Consider the following 20,525-nt stretch of genomic DNA (forward strand, 5'->3'; position numbering starts at 1 on the left):
ATCCAAACTGAAACAGGCGAAGCCCCCTTCATGGGGTCCCCCGTTTTCCCGCCATTTTACTTAAAAAAAAAAAAAAAAACATTGGCCAGGATTGTGTGTGGTGGTGTGTGTGTGTGTCTCTGTGTGTGTGTGTGTGTGTGTGTGTCTCTGTGTGTGTGTGTGTGTGTGTGTGTGTCTCTGTGTGTGTGTCTCTGTGTGTGTGTGTGTCTGTCTGTTTTTGACCCCCCCCAAAAAATTACAATCACTTCACCAGGATTCTGTCTGTCTGTCTGTCTGTCTGTCTGTGTCTGTCTGTCTGTCCTGTCTGTCTCTCTGTTTTGACCCCCCCAAAAAAATACAATCACTTCACCAGGATTGTCTGTCTTCTGTCTGTCTGTCCTGTCTGTCTGTCTGTCTCTGTCTGTCTGTCTCTGTTTTTGACCCCCCAAAAAATACAATCACTTCACCAGGATTGTCTGTCTGTCTGTCTGTCTGTCTGTCTGTCTGTCTGTCTGTCTGTCTGTCTCTGTTTTGACCCCCCCCCAAAAAATACAATCACTTCACCAGGATTGTCTGTCTGTCTGTCTGTCTGTCTGTCCTGTCTGTCCTGTCTGTCCTGTCTTTGAATTTTTACCCACAAGCCCTCAAACTTGGAAGAGTGGGGTTCGGGAACCACCCGCGGGCACCCGCCTAGAGTGCACAGTGTGTGTCTCGGGCCCCGACCTCTGACTTCCATACGACTCTGGTCTTCTCTTCATTACGCACAAGCCTTCGCCTTTTACTAAAGACTTCCGTGGAGAGGAACACTTACGAGTTCAACATATTTTTGGAAGGGCTTTGCTTCTGGCATAGCCCGGTATCTTGTTTCAAGAGAAATTGACAGAGATGACGCCGAGACTTTTTGCTCAGGCGTTTGACTTGAAGCCGGCTGACCGCCGACCGACCGACCGACCGACCGACCGACCGGCGTATTTTCCACTCAAAGTAGTCGCTCGGGGCAATTGAGTTCAAGCCCGACGACGACTGACGTGTTTCCGGGCTTTGAACAAATAGTCGCACTAGGCTTAAAGAGCTAGTGACTTAAAGACGCATTAGCGACTTGTTAAAAAAAACACCCGCCTGTCACCAGGGAAACGTCGGGTGGGGAGGAGACAACTTTTGCCAAACCGCTGAGGTCTGCCGAGACCCCCGGGGGCCCGGCGGGTGCAGGGGTCAATTTGTGGGTTATCGCTTCTCGGCCTTTTGGCTCAGATCAAGTGTAGTATCTGTTCTTATCAGGTGGGCCGAAGGCCCATTCCATCAAAGGCCTTCACCAAGCTCTGGCCCACCCTCACGTGTCTGAAGGCAGCACTGTGGTCCTCCCGCAACCTGCTGGTAGCGAAACAGGTCGACACCACCCCCCAGGCAGTGGCCATGGTAGCCACAGAGGCCCTGGGGTGGTACAGAAGGAAGGGGGCCTCGACCCCAGGCGAAGGGTCCCCCACAACACCCAAGGTCCCTGCGGCCACGGCCTGACAGCGCTGCGGCGCCTAGGGCGATGCACCTAGGGGAGGCATCTCCTCTGGGCCCCTAAGGACGGGACGATGATTGATTCGGGAGAGCAGGAGGAGGCAAGTTTGATAAGGACTCACCCCGCTCCTGTACAAAGGACCGAAGACAGCCTCTTAGCAAGTGACTTTTTAACATGTTTTTCATGTCTTAAAAATGTTTTACCTTGTTAAATCATTTGTACACATTTTAAATGGCTTTTACAGATTTGATGTTTTCCACAATGAAAAGTACTTTTAATCATGGTTGTTTTTATTGGTTTTAACAACATGTACTTTTTACAAATTTAAATGAAATCTTCAAATGCTGTGTTTTATGCGTTCATGCCGTTTTTATGTGTATATAATGATGTACAAACATATGTGAGCTGTCCTTAAAGGAATTGTGATAATAAAAACTTTTCCAAAAAAAAAAAAAATCTGTTCTTATCAGTTTAATATCTGATACGTCCCCCATCGGGGGACTACATATTAAATGGATTTTTCGAACAGGGAGTCGGAAATGGGGCTTGCTCCGTCCGCTCCACGCATCGACCCGGTATTGCAGTACCTCCGGGAACGGTGCAACACTTTTCTCTCATTGTCAAGGAAAAAGAAATACGCAAAGCTATGTAAAACAGCTAGCAGAAGAAGAGAAGGAATGAAAAAAGAAGAATCATCCAAACTGAAACAAGGGCGAAGCCCCCTTCATGGGGTCCCCCGTTTTCCCGCCATTTTACTTAAAAAAAAAAAAAAAAAACATTGGCCAGGATTGTGTGTGTGTGTGTGTGTGTGTGTGTCTCTGTGTGTGTGTGTGTGTGTGTGTGTGTGTCTCTGTGTGTGTGTGTGTGTGTGTGTGTGTCTCTGTGTGTGTGTCTCTGTGTGTGTGTGTGTGTCTGTCTGTTTTTGACCCCCCCCAAAAAATTACAATCACTTCACCAGGATTGTCTGTCTGTCTGTCTGTCTGTCTGTCTGTCTGTCTGTCTGTCTGTCTGTCTCTGTTTTGACCCCCCCAAAAAATACAATCACTTCACCAGGATTGTCTGTCTGTCTGTCTGTCTGTCTGTCTGTCTGTCTGTCTGTCTGTCTGTCTCTGTTTTTGCCCCCCCCAAAAAATACAATCACTTCACCAGGATTGTCTGTCTGTCTGTCTGTCTGTCTGTCTGTCTGTCTGTCTGTCTGTCTGTCTCTGTTTTTGACCCCCCCCCAAAAAATACAATCACTTCACCAGGATTGTCTGTCTGTCTGTCTGTCTGTCTGTCTGTCTGTCTGTCTGTCTGTCTTTGAATTTTTACCCACAGCCCTCAAACTTGGAAGAGTGGGTTCGGGAACCACCCGCGGGCACCCGGCCTAGAGTGCACAGTGTGTGTCTCGGGCCCCGACCTCTGACTTCCATACGACTCTGGTTTCTCTTCATTACGCACAAGCCTTTCGCCTTTTACTAAAGACTTCCGTGGAGAGGAACACTTACGAGTTCAACATATTTTTGGAAGGGCTTTGCTTCTGGCAGAGCCCGGTATCTTGTTTCAAGAGAAATTGACAGAGATGACGCCGAGACTTTTTGCTCAGGCGTTTGACTTGAAGCCGGCTGACCGACCGGACCGACCGACCCGACCGACCGATCCGACCCGACCGACCGGCGTATTTTTCCACTCAAAGTAGTCGCTCGGGCAATTGAGTTCAAGCCCGACGACGACTGACGTGTTTTCCGGGCTTTGAACAAATAGTCGCACTAGGCTTAAAGAGCTAGTGACTTAAAGACACATTAGCGACTTGTTAAAAAAAAACACCCGCCTGTCACCAGGGAAACGTCGGGTGGGGAGGAGACAACTTTTGCCAAACCGCTGAGGTCTGCCGAGACCCCCGGGGGCCCGGCGGGTGCAGGGGTCAATTTGTGGGTTATCGCTTCTCGGCCTTTTGGCTCAGATCAAGTGTAGTATCTGTTCTTATCAGTTTAATATCTGATACGTCCCCCATCGGGGGACCTACATATTAAATGGATTTTTCGAACAGGGAGTCGGAAATGGGGCTTGCTCCGTCCGCTCCACGCATCGACCCGGTATTGCAGTACCTCCGGGAACGGTGCAACACTTTTCTCTCATTGTCAAGGAAAAAGAAATACGCAAAGCTATGTAAAACAGCTAGCAGAAGAAGAGAAGGAATGAAAAAAGAAGAATCATCCAAACTGAAACAAGGGCGAAGCCCCCTTCATGGGGTCCCCCGTTTTCCCGCCATTTTACTTAAAAAAAAAAAAAAAAAACATTGGCCAGGATTGTGTGTGTGTGTGTGTGTGTGTGTGTCTCTGTGTGTGTGTGTGTGTGTGTGTGTGTGTCTCTGTGTGTGTGTGTGTGTGTGTGTGTGTCTCTGTGTGTGTGTCTGTGTGTGTGTGTGTGTGTCTGTCTGTTTTTGACCCCCCCCAAAAAATTACAATCACTTCACCAGGATTGTCTGTCTGTCTGTCTGTCTGTCTGTCTGTCTGTCTGTCTGTCTGTCTGTCTCTGTTTTTGACCCCCCCAAAAAATACAATCACTTCACCAGGATTGTCTGTCTGTCTGTCTGTCTGTCTGTCTGTCTGTCTGTCTGTCTGTCTGTCTCTGTTTTTGACCCCCCCAAAAAATACAATCACTTCACCAGGATTGTCTGTCTGTCTGTCTGTCTGTCTGTCTGTCTGTCTGTCTGTCTGTCTGTCTCTGTTTTTGACCCCCCCCCAAAAAATACAATCACTTCACCAGGATTGTCTGTCTGTCTGTCTGTCTGTCTGTCTGTCTGTCTGTCTGTCTGTCTTTGAATTTTTACCCACAGCCCTCAAACTTGGAAGAGTGGGTTCGGGAACCACCCGCGGGCACCCGGCCTAGAGTGCACAGTGTGTGTCTCGGGCCCCGACCTCTGACTTCCATACGACTCTGGTTTCTCTTCATTACGCACAAGCCTTTCGCCTTTTACTAAAGACTTCCGTGGAGAGGAACACTTACGAGTTCAACATATTTTTGGAAGGGCTTTGCTTCTGGCAGAGCCCGGTATCTTGTTTCAAGAGAAATTGACAGAGATGACGCCGAGACTTTTTGCTCAGGCGTTTGACTTGAAGCCGGCTGACCGACCGACCGACCGACCGACCGACCGACCGACCGGCGTATTTTTCCACTCAAAGTAGTCGCTCGGGCAATTGAGTTCAAGCCCGACGACGACTGACGTGTTTTCCGGGCTTTGAACAAATAGTCGCACTAGGCTTAAAGAGCTAGTGACTTAAAGACGCATTAGCGACTTGTTAAAAAAAACACCCGCCTGTCACCAGGGAAACGTCGGGTGGGGAGGAGACAACTTTTGCCAAACCGCTGAGGTCTGCCGAGACCCCCGGGGGCCCGGCGGGTGCAGGGGTCAATTTGTGGGTTATCGCTTCTCGGCCTTTTGGCTCAGATCAAGTGTAGTATCTGTTCTTATCAGGTGGGCCGAAGGCCCATTCCATCAAAGGCCTTCACCAAGCTCTGGCCCACCCTCACGTGTCTGAAGGCAGCACTGTGGTCCTCCCGCAACCTGCTGGTAGCGAAACAGGTCGACACCACCCCCCAGGCAGTGGCCATGGTAGCCACAGAGGCCCTGGGGTGGTACAGAAGGAAGGGGGCCTCGACCCCAGGCGAAGGGTCCCCCACAACACCCAAGGTCCCTGCGGCCACGGCCTGACAGCGCTGCGGCGCCTAGGGCGATGCACCTAGGGGAGGCATCTCCTCTGGGCCCCTAAGGACGGGACGATGATTGATTCGGGAGAGCAGGAGGAGGCAAGTTTGATAAGGACTCACCCCGCTCCTGTACAAAGGACCGAAGACAGCCTCTTAGCAAGTGACTTTTTAACATGTTTTTCATGTCTTAAAAATGTTTTACCTTGTTAAATCATTTGTACACATTTTAAATGGCTTTTACAGATTTGATGTTTTCCACAATGAAAAGTACTTTTAATCATGGTTGTTTTTATTGGTTTTAACAACATGTACTTTTTTACAAATTTAAATGAAATCTTCAAATGCTGTGTTTTATGCGTTCATGCCGTTTTTATGTGTATATAATGATGTACAAACATATGTGAGCTGTCCTTAAAGGAATTGTGATAATAAAAACTTTTCCAAAAAAAAAAAAAATCTGTTCTTATCAGTTTAATATCTGATACGTCCCCCATCGGGGGACTACATATTAAATGGATTTTTCGAACAGGGAGTCGGAAATGGGGCTTGCTCCGTCCGCTCCACGCATCGACCCGGTATTGCAGTACCTCCGGGAACGGTGCAACACTTTTCTCTCATTGTCAAGGAAAAAGAAATACGCAAAGCTATGTAAAACAGCTAGCAGAAGAAGAGAAGGAATGAAAAAAGAAGAATCATCCAAACTGAAACAAGGGCGAAGCCCCCTTCATGGGGTCCCCCGTTTTCCCGCCATTTTACTTAAAAAAAAAAAAAAAAACATTGGCCAGGATTGTGTGTGTGTGTGTGTGTGTGTGTGTCTCTGTGTGTGTGTGTGTGTGTGTGTGTCTGTGTGTGTGTTGTGTGTGTGTGTGTGTCTCTGTGTGTGTGTCTCTGTGTGTGTGTGTGTGTCTGTCTGTTTTTGACCCCCCCCAAAAAATTACAATCACTTCACCAGGATTGTCTGTCTGTCTGTCTGTCTGTCTGTCTGTCTGTCTGTCTGTCTGTCTGTCTCTGTTTTTGACCCCCCCAAAAAATACAATCACTTCACCAGGATTGTCTGTCTGTCTGTCTGTCTGTCTGTCTGTCTGTCTGTCTGTCTGTCTGTCTCTGTTTTTGACCCCCCCAAAAAATACAATCACTTCACCAGGATTGTCTGTCTGTCTGTCTGTCTGTCTGTCTGTCTGTCTGTCTGTCTGTCTGTCTCTGTTTTTGACCCCCCCCCCAAAAAATACAATCACTTCACCAGGATTGTCTGTCTGTCTGTCTGTCTGTCTGTCTGTCTGTCTGTCTGTCTGTCTTTGAATTTTTACCCACAGCCCTCAAACTTGGAAGAGTGGGTTCGGGAACCACCCGCGGGCACCCGGCCTAGAGTGCACAGTGTGTGTCTCGGGCCCCGACCTCTGACTTCCATACGACTCTGGTTTCTCTTCATTACGCACAAGCCTTTCGCCTTTTACTAAAGACTTCCGTGGAGAGGAACACTTACGAGTTCAACATATTTTTGGAAGGGCTTTGCTTCTGGCAGAGCCCGGTATCTTGTTTCAAGAGAAATTGACAGAGATGACGCCGAGACTTTTTGCTCAGGCGTTTGACTTGAAGCCGGCTGACCGACCGACCGACCGACCGACCGACCGACCGACCGGCGTATTTTTCCACTCAAAGTAGTCGCTCGGGCAATTGAGTTCAAGCCCGACGACGACTGACGTGTTTTCCGGGCTTTGAACAAATAGTCGCACTAGGCTTAAAGAGCTAGTGACTTAAAGACGCATTAGCGACTTGTTAAAAAAAACACCCGCCTGTCACCAGGGAAACGTCGGGTGGGGAGGAGACAACTTTTGCCAAACCGCTGAGGTCTGCCGAGACCCCCGGGGGCCCGGCGGGTGCAGGGGTCAATTTGTGGGTTATCGCTTCTCGGCCTTTTGGCTCAGATCAAGTGTAGTATCTGTTCTTATCAGGTGGGCCGAAGGCCCATTCCATCAAAGGCCTTCACCAAGCTCTGGCCCACCCTCACGTGTCTGAAGGCAGCACTGTGGTCCTCCCGCAACCTGCTGGTAGCGAAACAGGTCGACACCACCCCCCAGGCAGTGGCCATGGTAGCCACAGAGGCCCTGGGGTGGTACAGAAGGAAGGGGGCCTCGACCCCAGGCGAAGGGTCCCCCACAACACCCAAGGTCCCTGCGGCCACGGCCTGACAGCGCTGCGGCGCCTAGGGCGATGCACCTAGGGGAGGCATCTCCTCTGGGCCCCTAAGGACGGGACGATGATTGATTCGGGAGAGCAGGAGGAGGCAAGTTTGATAAGGACTCACCCCGCTCCTGTACAAAGGACCGAAGACAGCCTCTTAGCAAGTGACTTTTTAACATGTTTTTCATGTCTTAAAAATGTTTTACCTTGTTAAATCATTTGTACACATTTTAAATGGCTTTTACAGATTTGATGTTTTCCACAATGAAAAGTACTTTTAATCATGGTTGTTTTTATTGGTTTTAACAACATGTACTTTTTTACAAATTTAAATGAAATCTTCAAATGCTGTGTTTTATGCGTTCATGCCGTTTTTATGTGTATATAATGATGTACAAACATATGTGAGCTGTCCTTAAAGGAATTGTGATAATAAAAACTTTTCCAAAAAAAAAAAAATCTGTTCTTATCAGTTTAATATCTGATACGTCCCCCATCGGGGGACTACATATTAAATGGATTTTTCGAACAGGGAGTCGGAAATGGGGCTTGCTCCGTCCGCTCCACGCATCGACCCGGTATTGCAGTACCTCCGGGAACGGTGCAACACTTTTCTCTCATTGTCAAGGAAAAAGAAATACGCAAAGCTATGTAAAACAGCTAGCAGAAGAAGAGAAGGAATGAAAAAAGAAGAATCATCCAAACTGAAACAAGGGCGAAGCCCCCTTCATGGGGTCCCCCGTTTTCCCGCCATTTTACTTAAAAAAAAAAAAAAAAACATTGGCCAGGATTGTGTGTGTGTGTGTGTGTGTGTGTGTCTCTGTGTGTGTGTGTGTGTGTGTGTGTGTGTCTCTGTGTGTGTGTGTGTGTGTGTGTGTGTCTCTGTGTGTGTGTCTCTGTGTGTGTGTGTGTGTCTGTCTGTTTTTGACCCCCCCCAAAAAATTACAATCACTTCACCAGGATTGTCTGTCTGTCTGTCTGTCTGTCTGTCTGTCTGTCTGTCTGTCTGTCTGTCTCTGTTTTTGACCCCCCCAAAAAATACAATCACTTCACCAGGATTGTCTGTCTGTCTGTCTGTCTGTCTGTCTGTCTGTCTGTCTGTCTGTCTGTCTCTGTTTTTGACCCCCCCAAAAAATACAATCACTTCACCAGGATTTGTCTGTCTGTCTGTCTGTCTGTCTGTCTGTCTGTCTGTCTGTCTGTCTGTCTCTGTTTTTGACCCCCCCCCAAAAAATACAATCACTTCACCAGGATTGTCTGTCTGTCTGTCTGTCTGTCTGTCTGTCTGTCTGTCTGTCTGTCTTTGAATTTTTACCCACAGCCCTCAAACTTGGAAGAGTGGGTTCGGGAACCACCCGCGGGCACCCGGCCTAGAGTGCACAGTGTGTGTCTCGGGCCCCGACCTCTGACTTCCATACGACTCTGGTTTCTCTTCATTACGCACAAGCCTTTCGCCTTTTACTAAAGACTTCCGTGGAGAGGAACACTTACGAGTTCAACATATTTTTGGAAGGGCTTTGCTTCTGGCAGAGCCCGGTATCTTGTTTCAAGAGAAATTGACAGAGATGACGCCGAGACTTTTTGCTCAGGCGTTTGACTTGAAGCCGGCTGACCGACCGACCGACCGACCGACCGACCGACCGACCGACCGGCGTATTTTTCCACTCAAAGTAGTCGCTCGGGCAATTGAGTTCAAGCCCGACGACGACTGACGTGTTTTCCGGGCTTTGAACAAATAGTCGCACTAGGCTTAAAGAGCTAGTGACTTAAAGACGCATTAGCGACTTGTTAAAAAAAACACCCGCCTGTCACCAGGGAAACGTCGGGTGGGGAGGAGACAACTTTTGCCAAACCGCTGAGGTCTGCCGAGACCCCCGGGGGCCCGGCGGGTGCAGGGGTCAATTTGTGGGTTATCGCTTCTCGGCCTTTTGGCTCAGATCAAGTGTAGTATCTGTTCTTATCAGGTGGGCCGAAGGCCCATTCCATCAAAGGCCTTCACCAAGCTCTGGCCCACCCTCACGTGTCTGAAGGCAGCACTGTGGTCCTCCCGCAACCTGCTGGTAGCGAAACAGGTCGACACCACCCCCCAGGCAGTGGCCATGGTAGCCACAGAGGCCCTGGGGTGGTACAGAAGGAAGGGGGCCTCGACCCCAGGCGAAGGGTCCCCCACAACACCCAAGGTCCCTGCGGCCACGGCCTGACAGCGCTGCGGCGCCTAGGGCGATGCACCTAGGGGAGGCATCTCCTCTGGGCCCCTAAGGACGGGACGATGATTGATTCGGGAGAGCAGGAGGAGGCAAGTTTGATAAGGACTCACCCCGCTCCTGTACAAAGGACCGAAGACAGCCTCTTAGCAAGTGACTTTTTAACATGTTTTTCATGTCTTAAAAATGTTTTACCTTGTTAAATCATTTGTACACATTTTAAATGGCTTTTACAGATTTGATGTTTTCCACAATGAAAAGTACTTTTAATCATGGTTGTTTTTATTGGTTTTAACAACATGTACTTTTTTACAAATTTAAATGAAATCTTCAAATGCTGTGTTTTATGCGTTCATGCCGTTTTTATGTGTATATAATGATGTACAAACATATGTGAGCTGTCCTTAAAGGAATTGTGATAATAAAAACTTTTCCAAAAAAAAAAAAATCTGTTCTTATCAGTTTAATATCTGATACGTCCCCCATCGGGGGACTACATATTAAATGGATTTTTCGAACAGGGAGTCGGAAATGGGGCTTGCTCCGTCCGCTCCACGCATCGACCCGGTATTGCAGTACCTCCGGGAACGGTGCAACACTTTTCTCTCATTGTCAAGGAAAAAGAAATACGCAAAGCTATGTAAAACAGCTAGCAGAAGAAGAGAAGGAATGAAAAAAGAAGAATCATCCAAACTGAAACAAGGGCGAAGCCCCCTTCATGGGGTCCCCCGTTTTCCCGCCATTTTACTTAAAAAAAAAAAAAAAAACATTGGCCAGGATTGTGTGTGTGTGTGTGTGTGTGTGTGTCTCTGTGTGTGTGTGTGTGTGTGTGTGTGTGTCTCTGTGTGTGTGTGTGTGTGTGTGTGTGTCTCTGTGTGTGTGTCTCTGTGTGTGTGTGTGTGTCTGTCTGTTTTTGACCCCCCCCAAAAAATTACAATCACTTCACCAGGATTGTCTGTCTGTCTGTCTGTCTGTCTGTCTGTCTGTCTGTCTGTCTGTCTGTCTCTGTTTTTGACCCCCCCAAAAAATACAATCACTTCACCAGGATTGTCTGTCTGTCTGTCTGTCTGTCTGTCTGTCTGTCTGTCTGTCTGTCTGTCTCTGTTTTTGACCCCCCCAAAAAATACAATCACTTCACCAGGATTGTCTGTCTGTCTGTCTGTCTGTCTGTCTGTCTGTCTGTCTGTCTGTCTGTCTGTCTCTGTTTTTGACCCCCCCCCAAAAAATACAATCACTTCACCAGGATTGTCTGTCTGTCTGTCTGTCTGTCTGTCTGTCTGTCTGTCTGTCTGTCTTTGAATTTTTACCCACAGCCCTCAAACTTGGAAGAGTGGGTTCGGGAACCACCCGCGGGCACCCGGCCTAGAGTGCACAGTGTGTGTCTCGGGCCCCGACCTCTGACTTCCATACGACTCTGGTTTCTCTTCATTACGCACAAGCCTTTCGCCTTTTACTAAAGACTTCCGTGGAGAGGAACACTTACGAGTTCAACATATTTTTGGAAGGGCTTTGCTTCTGGCAGAGCCCGGTATCTTGTTTCAAGAGAAATTGACAGAGATGACGCCGAGACTTTTTGCTCAGGCGTTTGACTTGAAGCCGGCTGACCGACCGACCGACCGACCGACCGACCGACCGACCGACCGGCGTATTTTTCCACTCAAAGTAGTCGCTCGGGCAATTGAGTTCAAGCCCGACGACGACTGACGTGTTTTCCGGGCTTTGAACAAATAGTCGCACTAGGCTTAAAGAGCTAGTGACTTAAAGACGCATTAGCGACTTGTTAAAAAAAACACCCGCCTGTCACCAGGGAAACGTCGGGTGGGGAGGAGACAACTTTTGCCAAACCGCTGAGGTCTGCCGAGACCCCCGGGGGCCCGGCGGGTGCAGGGGTCAATTTGTGGGTTATCGCTTCTCGGCCTTTTGGCTCAGATCAAGTGTAGTATCTGTTCTTATCAGGTGGGCCGAAGGCCCATTCCATCAAAGGCCTTCACCAAGCTCTGGCCCACCCTCACGTGTCTGAAGGCAGCACTGTGGTCCTCCCGCAACCTGCTGGTAGCGAAACAGGTCGACACCACCCCCCAGGCAGTGGCCATGGTAGCCACAGAGGCCCTGGGGTGGTACAGAAGGAAGGGGGCCTCGACCCCAGGCGAAGGGTCCCCCACAACACCCAAGGTCCCTGCGGCCACGGCCTGACAGCGCTGCGGCGCCTAGGGCGATGCACCTAGGGGAGGCATCTCCTCTGGGCCCCTAAGGACGGGACGATGATTGATTCGGGAGAGCAGGAGGAGGCAAGTTTGATAAGGACTCACCCCGCTCCTGTACAAAGGACCGAAGACAGCCTCTTAGCAAGTGACTTTTTAACATGTTTTTCATGTCTTAAAAATGTTTTACCTTGTTAAATCATTTGTACACATTTTAAATGGCTTTTACAGATTTGATGTTTTCCACAATGAAAAGTACTTTTAATCATGGTTGTTTTTATTGGTTTTAACAACATGTACTTTTTTACAAATTTAAATGAAATCTTCAAATGCTGTGTTTTATGCGTTCATGCCGTTTTTATGTGTATATAATGATGTACAAACATATGTGAGCTGTCCTTAAAGGAATTGTGATAATAAAAACTTTTCCAAAAAAAAAAAAATCTGTTCTTATCAGTTTAATATCTGATACGTCCCCCATCGGGGGACTACATATTAAATGGATTTTTCGAACAGGGAGTCGGAAATGGGGCTTGCTCCGTCCGCTCCACGCATCGACCCGGTATTGCAGTACCTCCGGGAACGGTGCAACACTTTTCTCTCATTGTCAAGGAAAAAGAAATACGCAAAGCTATGTAAAACAGCTAGCAGAAGAAGAGAAGGAATGAAAAAAGAAGAATCATCCAAACTGAAACAAGGGCGAAGCCCCCTTCATGGGGTCCCCCGTTTTCCCGCCATTTTACTTAAAAAAAAAAAAAAAAAAAAAAAAAAAAAAAAACATTGGCCAGGATTGTGTGTGTGTGTGTGTGTGTGTGTGTCTCTGTGTGTGTGTGTGTGTGTGTGTGTGTGTCTCTGTGTGTGTGTGTGTGTGTGTGTGTGTCTCTGTGTGTGTGTCTCTGTGTGTGTGTGTGTGTCTGTCTGTTTTTGACCCCCCCCAAAAAATTACAATCACTTCACCAGGATTGTCTGTCTGTCTGTCTGTCTGTCTGTCTGTCTGTCTGTCTGTCTGTCTGTCTCTGTTTTTGACCCCCCCAAAAAATACAATCACTTCACCAGGATTGTCTGTCTGTCTGTCTGTCTGTCTGTCTGTCTGTCTGTCTGTCTGTCTGTCTCTGTTTTTGACCCCCCCAAAAAATACAATCACTTCACCAGGATTGTCTGTCTGTCTGTCTGTCTGTCTGTCTGTCTGTCTGTCTGTCTGTCTGTCTCTGTTTTTGACCCCCCCCCAAAAAATACAATCACTTCACCAGGATTGTCTGTCTGTCTGTCTGTCTGTCTGTCTGTCTGTCTGTCTGTCTTTGAATTTTTACCCACAGCCCTCAAACTTGGAAGAGTGGGTTCGGGAACCACCCGCGGGCACCCGGCCTAGAGTGCACAGTGTGTGTCTCGGGCCCCGACCTCTGACTTCCATACGACTCTGGTTTCTCTTCATTACGCACAAGCCTTTCGCCTTTTACTAAAGACTTCCGTGGAGAGGAACACTTACGAGTTCAACATATTTTTGGAAGGGCTTTGCTTCTGGCAGAGCCCGGTATCTTGTTTCAAGAGAAATTGACAGAGATGACGCCGAGACTTTTTGCTCAGGCGTTTGACTTGAAGCCGGCTGACCGACCGACCGACCGACCGACCGACCGACCGACCGACCGGCGTATTTTTCCACTCAAAGTAGTCGCTCGGGCAATTGAGTTCAAGCCCGACGACGACTGACGTGTTTTCCGGGCTTTGAACAAATAGTCGCACTAGGCTTAAAGAGCTAGTGACTTAAAGACGCATTAGCGACTTGTTAAAAAAAACACCCGCCTGTCACCAGGGAAACGTCGGGTGGGGAGGAGACAACTTTTGCCAAACCGCTGAGGTCTGCCGAGACCCCCGGGGGCCCGGCGGGTGCAGGGGTCAATTTGTGGGTTATCGCTTCTCGGCCTTTTGGCTCAGATCAAGCTTGGTACCGAGGTGCCCCAGAGCTCGCTGAGTCAAAAGGTCGGAGATAGGAGGGCGATAGGTTTTTGGGCGAGACAGAGTTCTTTTTTGCCAAGGCGTTTTTGGTTTTTTCCAGAGGCTTCCATTTGGAGAGCTGTTTTTTTCCTTGTGTGGACGTGTGTTTTTTTTTCCTTTTGGAAATGGCGCGTACCAGTAATAACAAGGCGGTACCAGGAATTGGATTGTCCAATACTGTGAGGTTTGCATGGAGGGACAAAGATTTGGAGCCATTTGGAAGAGAGAAGTTCGGAAGGACCATATTGATGGGGATATTGAATCTGGAGGTAAAGGATGTTTTATGCTTCCAAGATAATCCAATGGAGGGGGCATTTGATGTGACTTTTTATAGTGAAGGGAAGCATGAAGAAATTTTGATGAAGACAAAAGAAGGGAGTAAGGCATTTCCCATGTGCCATTATGAAGTGACCAACTTGGCGAGAAGTAGTTTTCGATTGGTAACTGTGACCATGTACAATCCCCATGTGACTGACGAAGAGGTGAGGGCCTTTCTGGGCAGATACATGGACAATGTTTCCTCAGCGAGGCGCCTCAGGGACTCCCTGGGATTCTGGAACGGGAGGAGAGGGTTCCAGGCCCTTCTCAGGGAGGACCCAAGGGGATTGGGTGGGTACCTACATCCCCCAGCGATGTTCTCCCTGGGGGCTGACAGGGGGACGTTACATTATGCCCGTCAGCCTCCATTTTGCAGGCGCTGTATGGCCTATGGTCATACCCTTGCCTCGTGTAGTACAAGGATTTGCAGGTTCTGTGGGTCGAGCGGGCACGAGGCAAGGGATTGTGACGAGCCAAAGGCTTGCCACGGGTGTGGCTCGGTTACACACCTGTGGCGGAGGTGCCCGGCTCGTCACGGGTCATACGCGTCTGCGGCTGGAGGGGGAGCAGGTGCGGGGGATGTGGGAAGTAGAGGAAGAGGAGCGGACATGGGATCTGGAACAGGAACATCACGAAAAGAGGAGGAAAAGGTACCGGGAGGAGCGGGGGAAGGAGAGGAGGAGCAGGTGGAGAAGGTGCTGGGAAGAGAGGGAGAGGTTGAAGGAGAGGAGGAGCAGGCGGCTGAAGGAGAGAAGGAGCAGGAGGAGGAAGGAGACATGAGAGTGGAGGGGCCAGAGAAGACGGCGGTGGAGAGGAAGGAGACGGAGAAGGCAACAGAGAGGGAGGAGACTGGGAAGACGGTGGTGGAAAAGAAAGAGACAGAAAGGAAGGAGACAGAGAAAGAAGTGGTGGCGGGACCAGAAGGAGAGGGAGTGAAGGAGTGGGGGGACAGTAAAGAGGTGAGATCACGGGTAGAGGAGCTGAGGGAGATGGTGGGGGGGCTGACGGACACTGTGAAGGAAGCGAGGGGTGAGCTGGCGGACAATATGAACGAAGCGAGGGGGGGGACTGACGGACGCAGACAGAGATGTTCCCTGGCTGCGCCCTCCACCGATAAAGAGACCTAAGAAGTGGGAGCAAAAGGGCAGCAGGAGGAGGAAGGATGGTAGGGGGGGGGCAGGGCAGGGTGGAGAGGATGCGGGGCCCTCGTGGGCTCCCTCTCCTTCATGCTCTTTTACACCCCTGGCTGAGCTGGACCTTCCAAGCATTGCCCAGGGGTGGGGGATGGCGGAAGGGGTTAACTTTTTGTTTGAGGGCATGGGGTGCTCAGGCCAGAGCCAGGAGGGCAGGGTGATAGACTTAAGTGGGGGGCACAAGACACAGTGTTCGCTTGTGCCAGGCACTGATTCTGTAAATAGAGGAGAGGGGATGGTGGCCGACGGCGGAGCGTCAGGAGTGGAGGAGGCGTCCCCGTCGGTCGGGAGGATAGGGTGAGTTTATTTTGATTTTTTGTTGTTAGTATGGGTTTTGGTTTATAGGTGAGAAGGAGAGGGAAGATGTTTCCCTGGGTCTTTGTTTTAGGGTTTTTGGTTTGTGTTACAATTAAAAATGCCTAGTTATGATTTTGATTGGATACATGGTTTTGTATTGAACGGCATAGAAAGTAATAAATAATTTTTGTAAAAAAAAAAAAAAAAAATCTGTTCTTATCAGTTTAATATCTGATACGTCCCCCATCGGGGGACTACATATTAAATGGATTTTTCGAACAGGGAGTCGGAAATGGGGCTTGCTCCGTCCGCTCCACGCATCGACCCGGTATTGCAGTACCTCCGGGAACGGTGCAACACTTTTCTCTCATTGTCAAGGAAAAGAAATACGCAAAGCTATGTAAAACAGCTAGCAGAAGAAGAGAAGGAATGAAAAAAGAAGAATCATCCAAACTGAAACAAGGGCGAAGCCCCCTTCATGGGGTCCCCCGTTTTCCCGCCATTTTACTTAAAAAAAAAAAAAAAAACATTGGCCAGGATTGTGTGTGTGTGTGTGTGTGTGTGTCTCTGTGTGTGTGTGTGTGTGTGTGTGTGTCTCTGTGTGTGTGTGTGTGTGTGTGTGTGTCTCTGTGTGTGTGTCTCTGTGTGTGTGTGTGTGTCTGTCTGTTTTTGACCCCCCCCAAAAAATTACAATCACTTCACCAGGATTGTCTGTCTGTCTGTCTGTCTGTCTGTCTGTCTGTCTGTCTGTCTGTCTGTCTGTCTCTGTTTTTGACCCCCCCAAAAAATACAATCACTTCACCAGGATTGTCTGTCTGTCTGTCTGTCTGTCTGTCTGTCTGTCTGTCTGTCTGTCTGTCTCTGTTTTTGACCCCCCCAAAAAATACAATCACTTCACCAGGATTGTCTGTCTGTCTGTCTGTCTGTCTGTCTGTCTGTCTGTCTGTCTGTCTGTCTGTCTCTGTTTTTGACCCCCCCCCCAAAAAATACAATCACTTCACCAGGATTGTCTGTCTGTCTGTCTGTCTGTCTGTCTGTCTGTCTGTCTGTCTGTCTTTGAATTTTTACCCACAGCCCTCAAACTTGGAAGAGTGGGTTCGGGAACCACCCGCGGGCACCCGGCCTAGAGTGCACAGTGTGTGTCTCGGGCCCCGACCTCTGACTTCCATACGACTCTGGTTTCTCTTCATTACGCACAAGCCTTTCGCCTTTTACTAAAGACTTCCGTGGAGAGGAACACTTACGAGTTCAACATATTTTTGGAAGGGCTTTGCTTCTGGCAGAGCCCGGTATCTTGTTTCAAGAGAAATTGACAGAGATGACGCCGAGACTTTTTGCTCAGGCGTTTGACTTGAAGCCGGCTGACCGACCGACCGACCGATCCGACCGACTCCGACCCGACCGACCGGCGTATTTTTCCACTCAAAGTAGTCGCTCGGGCAATTGAGTTCAAGCCCGACGACGACTGACGTGTTTTCCGGGCTTTGAACAAATAGTCGCACTAGGCTTAAAGAGCTAGTGACTTAAAGACGCATTAGCGACTTGTTAAAAAAAACACCCGCCTGTCACCAGGGAAACGTCGGGTGGGGAGGAGACAACTTTTGCCAAACCGCTGAGGTCTGCCGAGACCCCCGGGGGCCCGGCGGGTGCAGGGGTCAATTTGTGGGTTATCGCTTCTCGGCCTTTTGGCTCAGATCAAGTGTAGTATCTGTTCTTATCAGGTGGGCCGAAGGCCCATTCCATCAAAGGCCTTCACCAAGCTCTGGCCCACCCTCACGTGTCTGAAGGCAGCACTGTGGTCCTCCCGCAACCTGCTGGTAGCGAAACAGGTCGACACCACCCCCCAGGCAGTGGCCATGGTAGCCACAGAGGCCCTGGGGTGGTACAGAAGGAAGGGGGCCTCGACCCCAGGCGAAGGGTCCCCCACAACACCCAAGGTCCCTGCGGCCACGGCCTGACAGCGCTGCGGCGCCTAGGGCGATGCACCTAGGGGAGGCATCTCCTCTGGGCCCCTAAGGACGGGACGATGATTGATTCGGGAGAGCAGGAGGAGGCAAGTTTGATAAGGACTCACCCCGCTCCTGTACAAAGGACCGAAGACAGCCTCTTAGCAAGTGACTTTTTAACATGTTTTTCATGTCTTAAAAATGTTTTACCTTGTTAAATCATTTGTACACATTTTAAATGGCTTTTACAGATTTGATGTTTTCCACAATGAAAAGTACTTTTAATCATGGTTGTTTTTATTGGTTTTAACAACATGTACTTTTTTACAAATTTAAATGAAATCTTCAAATGCTGTGTTTTATGCGTTCATGCCGTTTTTATGTGTATATAATGATGTACAAACATATGTGAGCTGTCCTTAAAGGAATTGTGATAATAAAAACTTTTCCAAAAAAAAAAAAATCTGTTCTTATCAGTTTAATATCTGATACGTCCCCCATCGGGGGACTACATATTAAATGGATTTTTCGAACAGGGAGTCGGAAATGGGGCTTGCTCCGTCCGCTCCACGCATCGACCCGGTATTGCAGTACCTCCGGGAACGGTGCAACACTTTTCTCTCATTGTCAAGGAAAAAGAAATACGCAAAGCTATGTAAAACAGCTAGCAGAAGAAGAGAAGGAATGAAAAAAGAAGAATCATCCAAACTGAAACAAGGGCGAAGCCCCCTTCATGGGGTCCCCCGTTTTCCCGCCATTTTACTTAAAAAAAAAAAAAAAAAAAAAAAAAAAAAAAAAAACATTGGCCAGGATTGTGTGTGTGTGTGTGTGTGTGTGTGTCTCTGTGTGTGTGTGTGTGTGTGTGTGTGTCTCTGTGTGTGTGTGATGTGTGTGTGTGTGTCTCTGTGTGTGTGTCTCTGTGTGTGTGTGTGTGTCTGTCTGTTTTGACCCCCCCCAAAAAATTACAATCACTTCACCAGGATTGTCTGTCTGTCTGTCTGTCTGTCTGTCTGTCTGTCTGTCTGTCTGTCTGTCTCTGTTTTTGACCCCCCCAAAAAATACAATCACTTCACCAGGATTGTCTGTCTGTCTGTCTGTCTGTCTGTCTGTCTGTCTGTCTGTCTGTCTGTCTCTGTTTTTGCCCCCCCCAAAAATACAATCACTTCACCAGGATTGTCTGTCTGTCTGTCTGTCTGTCTGTCTGTCTGTCTGTCTGTCTGTCTGTCTCTGTTTTTGACCCCCCCCCAAAAATACAATCACTTCACCAGGATTGTCTGTCTGTCTGTCTGTCTGTCTGTCTGTCTGTCTGTCTGTCTGTCTTTGAATTTTTACCCACAGCCCTCAAACTTGGAAGAGTGGGTTCGGGAACCACCCGCGGGCACCCGGCCTAGAGTGCACAGTGTGTGTCTCGGGCCCCGACCTCTGACTTCCATACGACTCTGGTTTCTCTTCATTACGCACAAGCCTTTCGCCTTTTACTAAAGACTTCCGTGGAGAGGAACACTTACGAGTTCAACATATTTTTGGAAGGGCTTTGCTTCTGGCAGAGCCCGGTATCTTGTTTCAAGAGAAATTGACAGAGATGACGCCGAGACTTTTTGCTCAGGCGTTTGACTTGAAGCCGGCTGACCGACCGACCGACCGACCGACCGACCGACCGACCGGCGTATTTTTCCACTCAAAGTAGTCGCTCGGGCAATGAGTTCAAGCCCGACGACGACTGACGTGTTTCCGGGCTTTGAACAAATAGTCGCACTAGGCTTAAAGAGCTAGTGACTTAAAGACGCATTAGCGACTTGTTAAAAAAAACACCCGCCTGTCACCAGGGAAACGTCGGGTGGGGAGGAGACAACTTTTGCCAAACCGCTGAGGTCTGCCGAGACCCCCGGGGGCCCGGCGGGTGCAGGGGTCAATTTGTGGGTTATCGCTTCTCGGCCTTTTGGCTCAGATCAAGTGTAGTATCTGTTCTTATCAGGTGGGCCGAAGGCCCATTCCATCAAAGGCCTTCACCAAGCTCTGGCCCACCCTCACGTGTCTGAAGGCAGCACTGTGGTCCTCCCGCAACCTGCTGGTAGCGAAACAGGTCGACACACCCCCCAGGCAGTGGCCATGGTAGCCACAGAGGCCCTGGGGTGGTACAGAAGGAAGGGGGCCTCGACCCCAGGCGAAGGGTCCCCCACAACACCCAAGGTCCCTGCGGCCACGGCCTGACAGCGCTGCGGCGCCTAGGGCGATGCATCCTAGGGGAGGCATCTCCTCTGGCCCCTAAGGACGGGACGATGATTGATTCGGGAGAGCAGGAGGAGGCAAGTTTGATAAGGACTCACCCCGCTCCTGTACAAAGGACCGAAGACAGCCTCTTAGCAAGTGACTTTTTAACATGTTTTTTCATGTCTTAAAATGTTTTACCTTGTTAAATCATTTGTTACACATTTTAAATGGCTTTTACAGATTTGATGTTTTCCACAATGAAAAGTACTTTTAATCATGGTGTTTTTATTGGTTTTTTTAACAACATGTACTTTTTACACATTTAAATGAAATCTTCAAATGCTGTGTTTTATGCGTTCATGCCGTTTTATGTGTTATAATGATGTACAAACATATGTGAGCTGTCCTTAAAGGAATTGTGATAATAAAAACTTTTCCAAAAAAAAAAAAATCTGTTCTTATCAGTTTAATATCTGATACGTCCCCCATCGGGGGCTACATATTAAATGGATTTTTCGAACAGGGAGTCGGAAATGGGGCTTGCTCCGTCGCTCCACGCATCGACCCGGTATTGCAGTACCTCCGGGAACGGTGCAAACATTTTCTCTCATTGTCAAGGAAAAAGAAATACGCAAAGCTATGTAAAACAGCTAGCAGAAGAAGAGAAGGAATGAAAAAAGAGAATCATCCAAACTGAAACAAGGGCGAAGCCCCCTTCATGGGGTCCCCGTTTTCCCGCCATTTTACTTAAAAAAAAAAAAAAAAAACATTGGCCAGGATTGTGTGGTGTGTGTGTGTGTGTG

The 20,525-nt window shown here is 48.9% G+C and overlaps 11 non-coding genes and 14 pseudogenes across 11 annotated transcripts; all 25 read left to right on the plus strand.

The window, feature by feature from the left end:
• The first annotated feature begins 716 nt into the window (after positions 1-716).
• On the plus strand, positions 717-833 carry LOC115183092 (U5 spliceosomal RNA). The gene has a single exon (XR_003873952.1). It is a non-coding gene; the product is annotated as a U5 spliceosomal RNA (small nuclear RNA).
• Positions 834-1,205: 372 nt separating this feature from the next.
• Positions 1,206-1,312, plus strand: LOC115183077 (uncharacterized; annotated as a pseudogene).
• A 608-nt stretch (positions 1,313-1,920) lies between these two features.
• Positions 1,921-2,098, plus strand: LOC115183073 (uncharacterized; annotated as a pseudogene).
• An 804-nt stretch (positions 2,099-2,902) lies between these two features.
• On the plus strand, positions 2,903-3,019 carry LOC115183084 (U5 spliceosomal RNA). Its single transcript, XR_003873944.1, has one exon. It is a non-coding gene; the product is annotated as a U5 spliceosomal RNA (small nuclear RNA).
• Positions 3,020-3,406: 387 nt separating this feature from the next.
• On the plus strand, positions 3,407-3,598 carry LOC115183071 (U2 spliceosomal RNA). The gene has a single exon (XR_003873942.1). It is a non-coding gene; the product is annotated as a U2 spliceosomal RNA (small nuclear RNA).
• Positions 3,599-4,403: 805 nt separating this feature from the next.
• LOC115183085 (U5 spliceosomal RNA) lies at positions 4,404-4,520 on the plus strand. Its single transcript, XR_003873945.1, has one exon. It is a non-coding gene; the product is annotated as a U5 spliceosomal RNA (small nuclear RNA).
• A 374-nt stretch (positions 4,521-4,894) lies between these two features.
• Positions 4,895-5,001, plus strand: LOC115183078 (uncharacterized; annotated as a pseudogene).
• A 609-nt stretch (positions 5,002-5,610) lies between these two features.
• Positions 5,611-5,788, plus strand: LOC115183074 (uncharacterized; annotated as a pseudogene).
• Positions 5,789-6,588: 800 nt separating this feature from the next.
• Positions 6,589-6,705, plus strand: LOC115183086 (U5 spliceosomal RNA). Its single transcript, XR_003873946.1, has one exon. It is a non-coding gene; the product is annotated as a U5 spliceosomal RNA (small nuclear RNA).
• A 374-nt stretch (positions 6,706-7,079) lies between these two features.
• On the plus strand, positions 7,080-7,186 carry LOC115183079 (uncharacterized; annotated as a pseudogene).
• A 609-nt stretch (positions 7,187-7,795) lies between these two features.
• On the plus strand, positions 7,796-7,972 carry LOC115183093 (uncharacterized; annotated as a pseudogene).
• Positions 7,973-8,777: 805 nt separating this feature from the next.
• Positions 8,778-8,894, plus strand: LOC115183087 (U5 spliceosomal RNA). Its single transcript, XR_003873947.1, has one exon. It is a non-coding gene; the product is annotated as a U5 spliceosomal RNA (small nuclear RNA).
• A 378-nt stretch (positions 8,895-9,272) lies between these two features.
• On the plus strand, positions 9,273-9,379 carry LOC115183080 (uncharacterized; annotated as a pseudogene).
• A 609-nt stretch (positions 9,380-9,988) lies between these two features.
• LOC115183095 (uncharacterized) lies at positions 9,989-10,165 on the plus strand (annotated as a pseudogene).
• An 808-nt stretch (positions 10,166-10,973) lies between these two features.
• On the plus strand, positions 10,974-11,090 carry LOC115183088 (U5 spliceosomal RNA). Its single transcript, XR_003873948.1, has one exon. It is a non-coding gene; the product is annotated as a U5 spliceosomal RNA (small nuclear RNA).
• A 378-nt stretch (positions 11,091-11,468) lies between these two features.
• LOC115183081 (uncharacterized) lies at positions 11,469-11,575 on the plus strand (annotated as a pseudogene).
• Positions 11,576-12,184: 609 nt separating this feature from the next.
• Positions 12,185-12,361, plus strand: LOC115183096 (uncharacterized; annotated as a pseudogene).
• An 816-nt stretch (positions 12,362-13,177) lies between these two features.
• LOC115183089 (U5 spliceosomal RNA) lies at positions 13,178-13,294 on the plus strand. The gene has a single exon (XR_003873949.1). It is a non-coding gene; the product is annotated as a U5 spliceosomal RNA (small nuclear RNA).
• Positions 13,295-15,745: 2,451 nt separating this feature from the next.
• LOC115183082 (U2 spliceosomal RNA) lies at positions 15,746-15,927 on the plus strand. The gene has a single exon (XR_003873943.1). It is a non-coding gene; the product is annotated as a U2 spliceosomal RNA (small nuclear RNA).
• An 808-nt stretch (positions 15,928-16,735) lies between these two features.
• LOC115183090 (U5 spliceosomal RNA) lies at positions 16,736-16,852 on the plus strand. The gene has a single exon (XR_003873950.1). It is a non-coding gene; the product is annotated as a U5 spliceosomal RNA (small nuclear RNA).
• Positions 16,853-17,234: 382 nt separating this feature from the next.
• LOC115183083 (uncharacterized) lies at positions 17,235-17,341 on the plus strand (annotated as a pseudogene).
• A 609-nt stretch (positions 17,342-17,950) lies between these two features.
• LOC115183072 (uncharacterized) lies at positions 17,951-18,127 on the plus strand (annotated as a pseudogene).
• An 818-nt stretch (positions 18,128-18,945) lies between these two features.
• On the plus strand, positions 18,946-19,062 carry LOC115183091 (U5 spliceosomal RNA). Its single transcript, XR_003873951.1, has one exon. It is a non-coding gene; the product is annotated as a U5 spliceosomal RNA (small nuclear RNA).
• Positions 19,063-19,434: 372 nt separating this feature from the next.
• On the plus strand, positions 19,435-19,541 carry LOC115183076 (uncharacterized; annotated as a pseudogene).
• Positions 19,542-20,149: 608 nt separating this feature from the next.
• Positions 20,150-20,324, plus strand: LOC115183075 (uncharacterized; annotated as a pseudogene).
• The last annotated feature ends 201 nt before the right edge of the window (positions 20,325-20,525 follow it).

The sequence above is a fragment of the Salmo trutta genome, unplaced genomic scaffold, assembly GCF_901001165.1.
Source record: "Salmo trutta unplaced genomic scaffold, fSalTru1.1, whole genome shotgun sequence".
Taxonomy (NCBI): Eukaryota; Metazoa; Chordata; class Actinopteri; order Salmoniformes; family Salmonidae; genus Salmo; species Salmo trutta.